The sequence below is a fragment of the Brachyhypopomus gauderio genome, chromosome 1, assembly GCF_052324685.1.
Source record: "Brachyhypopomus gauderio isolate BG-103 chromosome 1, BGAUD_0.2, whole genome shotgun sequence".
Classification (NCBI taxonomy): Eukaryota; Metazoa; Chordata; class Actinopteri; order Gymnotiformes; family Hypopomidae; genus Brachyhypopomus; species Brachyhypopomus gauderio.
Genome location: NC_135211.1, coordinates 22,462,139 through 22,466,253, shown reverse-complemented (window position 1 = coordinate 22,466,253; position 4,115 = coordinate 22,462,139). Strand labels below are relative to the sequence as shown.

The 4,115-nt window shown below is 41.7% G+C and overlaps 1 protein-coding gene across 2 annotated transcripts in view; it reads right to left on the bottom strand.

Annotated features, from left to right (window-relative positions):
- slc38a3a (solute carrier family 38 member 3a) overlaps positions 1-3,691 on the bottom strand; it is a 43,058-nt gene extending 39,367 nt beyond the window's left edge. The window contains exon 1 of one of the 2 annotated variants that reach the window (XM_077003265.1): positions 3,365-3,691. The gene's annotated coding sequence lies outside the window, so the exon portion shown is untranslated. The remainder of the gene's footprint in view (positions 1-3,364) is intronic. The other variant, XM_077003275.1, reaches the window with a different exon arrangement.
- Positions 3,692-4,115: the final 424 nt, after the last annotated feature.

The window sequence follows — 4,115 nt, the reverse complement described above, 5'->3', positions numbered from 1 at the left end:
CTTGTAACACACACAGAGGCTTATCCAACATGACGTTCCTGATTTAAACCCATGAGCTGCTGCAAAAAAGCATCTTATCCACACAGGCCTGTAATCAATAAAGGTAAAGAATTTAAATTTTGCAGGCAGCATAATCCATTATGGATGCTACACAGTGTAATCTGAAGGGCCTCTTATGACTTTCACTCTGTGACCAGTAAACCTCCACTACTCCATGGGAGTCAGCATACATCTCACACTAGAATCTCACGTAGAATGTGTAGAATGTGTAGAATGTGTAAATTTTTCCAGGGGAAGCAAATATTCTCACGTGGGCTTTTTTCTTGTGTCCTCTGTGCAAGTCCAAGCATTCTGACTGCCCACTGTTCCTGACTGGGTTACAGTGGGTTGGTCGCAACCAGGAGAGCAGACACTGGATTACAGACCTGGTTTACAGACCTGCAAGCCACTAGAATACTTTTTTCATCAATTCACACCAATTCATATGAACTTGTCAGTTCTTTTTTGGGAAATTCTAAAGGCAACAGATGGTACCAGTCTGCTGTGTGCCCAGTTAGCAGAGCTTTCATGAAGACCTCCTTTAATAAAAAAGTGCTATGACATCTCTTCACTTCCCCCAACCTCAAGTAAGAGCTTTCTGATCTTGCAAGATGTAAGTTGAGGCTTAAGTGAAGGTTCATTTTATAATTTTATACGGGGGGGGTGGTGGATGGTTAACGTAAACTGTTGACGGAGGGGGACGCATTTGGGGGCGTCTGCTACATGTTTGTTGTTGCCATAAAGGCAATCCCCGGCATCGTCTTGAGATCGCGGTGCGCGATTTCAAAATAAGAGCGGATAGCACGATTGAAAAGAAAGATTCCTAAAAAAAAAAGTATGAAAGTATGGGGGTTCTAAATGATTGTTTGCTGGTAGTTGTTTTCATGGTAACAGTCATATAATTGAGGTCTGAAGAGTATTTTTTAAATAACCAAGGAAAAAAGTGAATGATTCAGTAACAGCATTGAATTATCAGTGTCAGAAGTGCTTTGACTGCCCTTTGGTTAATGGGGTGCAGGCAAGTCTGTCCCTGTAAACTCACGCCAAGTGTGTCAAAGGTGCCCACAAATGAGCATTTTATGTATCTGACCATTGCCCTGCAGTGCTAAGACTGCAGTTCTCCAACCACAGCTCCAGACAGACAGGACGTGGATCCACAGAACATCCTCATCTACAATCTGAGATCATGCCAAACTCCAGAAAAGACACAGCCCTCCTGCACCAGAACCGGGATCTCGACGGAATGCGCCTATACGCCCTAATCCGCAGCAAGCTGGCCGTGTTTGCTTTTCATTTTGCTGCGTAGAATGTAACCCCCAGGCAGCAGACGGGAGTCTTACCCATGAAAAGAGCATTTGGGTCTCCAAACTAAGGAGAAATCAAATTAGACCAATATCAAGATACAGTGAAATTCCATAAGAAATGAAAGATCTTCATACTGACTGTGCTCTAGATCCAGATGATCAAGACCTGAGTTTGCTGTTAATATTTTCCCTTTGCTTTATTATTAGGTCTGGCAGACATCCTCCAGGGTTCCGTTGATGATATTTCATAGGCTCAATTGTTCCAAATAACAAAACATAAACCCCTAATGTCCAAGGTATACGAAAAAAACATTCCATTTCCTAAATGGGTCACTAAGAATGATACCATGCATTCTAACAGTCTTGGAAACTGTACTGAACCGTAAAATCAGTATATAGATCAATAGCCAATCAGCACAAAAGCAGAGTGTGATTATGACTTTAATGGAATTGCATTCAACGTGTAGTTGGAGTGCAATATTTGTGATCAATATTGGTGCACCTTTGGTGATCAAATCTGTGCACAAAGTATTTCTTACTGATCTGAGTTCATTGCAAATGAAAAATCAAATATGGTACATAGATATATATCTGATTATGTAAAAGGCTCTTATTACAATCTTCTACAAAGCTTCACAAGGATGTAAACTAAATACCAGTATATATATATATATATATATATATATATATATATATATATATATATATATATATATATATATATATATATATATCTCCCTCTGACGCACTCTTCCTTACTGAGAGTTCACTTAAAATGAGACCCGAAATGCTGTGCTTAAGATGACTGTGGAACAGTGAGGGTATTTAATATACATTTTCTTACACTTGAGTACAACTGGACATCTGTCTGAAACATCTTATTTCTCTGGAAACTGTGTACCACACTAAACTTTTACTACTTTTACATCTTTAACTACATCAAACCGCAGGAGACAACGTCCAACAACACACACCGCCTACAGCACTGAAAGAATAAAGAGCCTATTACATTCCTCAGAGTGAAGGTCTGATGTCCAGGCGTTAGAATCAGCCCACTGCAAAAGTGACATTTATTAAACTAGTGGCAGTATGAGAATGCAGATCTCTTTGATGAAACAGAATAACGGGACTTTTTTCAAATTCAAACCATTCTGCATTCTTTGGCAGAAAACACGAATGCACAGTGCATGCTTACAGCCCTAGACGCTAAATAACCGGATTCCATTCGAGTGTGCGCGGTGTAGCGCAACGTGGTCTACAGGAGGCTGGACCCGTCCAGCCTCGCTACTTAATCTGGGCCAAGAGCACAGGGCAGCCGCCACAGCGAGTCGCAGGTGCCGCTTGAATGCGAGGAACTATTCCCATCGTGACCATCCATTCAGGCAGTGACCTTTGGTGTTCGCACCATTTTAGTACACTTTTAGATATAATATTACAGATTTTATCCTCCAAAAGACACATATTTATTCGTTTTAGTGCCCAGTATCAAGTCTAGCTGATAACCGAGGTTTCAAACACGCCTTCCTACACTGGCGTGGCTTCGCTAACGTTTTAAATATCCGCCACGACGTGACGGGGGATGCGTGGTTTCACGGGACAGCATCCCTCTGTCAAACACTGATGGAAGTTTCCCCATCACTCGGCTACCGCTCATGCCAGACGTGCCAAAAGTATCTTAACGCACTGGCGCATGTGCATAAAGACGAACTACACTGACACCGAGACCTACAGTGAACTACACGTCTATATATATTTTCTTGAACGAAAAGTGGTATACATTAGGCATTGTCGCGGGTTGGGAAGATATCTTTGATCCACCCTGCCGTCAATCAAATCATTCTCCTTCGAATCCAAATTGGCTGAAGTACAAGGAAAATATTGTCTTGGAACGCTTTAGTCTGGCCGATAAAGTGTAACAGAACCGAGGTCACAACTGGAGAATAATCCGTGGGAAAGTACGACATTTGACTGAGCCAGTCATGACAAAAGAAAGTAATGAAGTGTTCAGTTTGCTGTCTTACCAGACAATTGAATAACGGAGAACGGAGAAATATCCTCGCCCGGTTACTCCTCTTCTCTTCAAATGGTTCTGACCGCTGGCCACGTCTCGAGCGAAACCGATGAAGACGCTCTGAATGAAAATGTGGTCTGAGGGTGTCCTTCTCTATTGCTGTCTAATTCTTTTTAGTGTCTAAGGTTTTAAAGTGGGTCGTAACAAGAAAGCGTTTCCCCCGCCTACTACACGCCAGTCTGTTCAACCGCCAATCATTGATACCATTGAGCAATGGTACCTCTTTGCGCGCGTATATGTAACGCGAACGGTGTACCAATAAGCTACGGTGAAATCAGATCTAGCTATATGTCAACAGATTTTTCCACTGTGAAATCCTTTAGATATTTATTCTGTCAATGTAGCCAACACTCATTTAGGATTCTTGCGTAGAGATATACGCTTTCGCACGATCAGACCTGTGCTTTGATAATGACACAGAGCTAAACATACGATGCTCATCAATAGACCTGGCATAAGTTAAAATTATTTTTCTATTTTATTATGAAGTGGAATTTTTCCTTGCCACTGTCGCCACTGGCTTGTTAACCGGGGGCTTGCTTGGACTCAGATATCTGTAAAGCTGCTTGGACAACGGCTATTGTAATAATCACCATGTGAATAAATTTGACTTTATTCATTAAGCATTTGTAATTTTGGACGACTTCAAAAAGGAATGGCAGACAAAGATGCGCTCAAACGCGTGTATTGCTTCTGCTGCC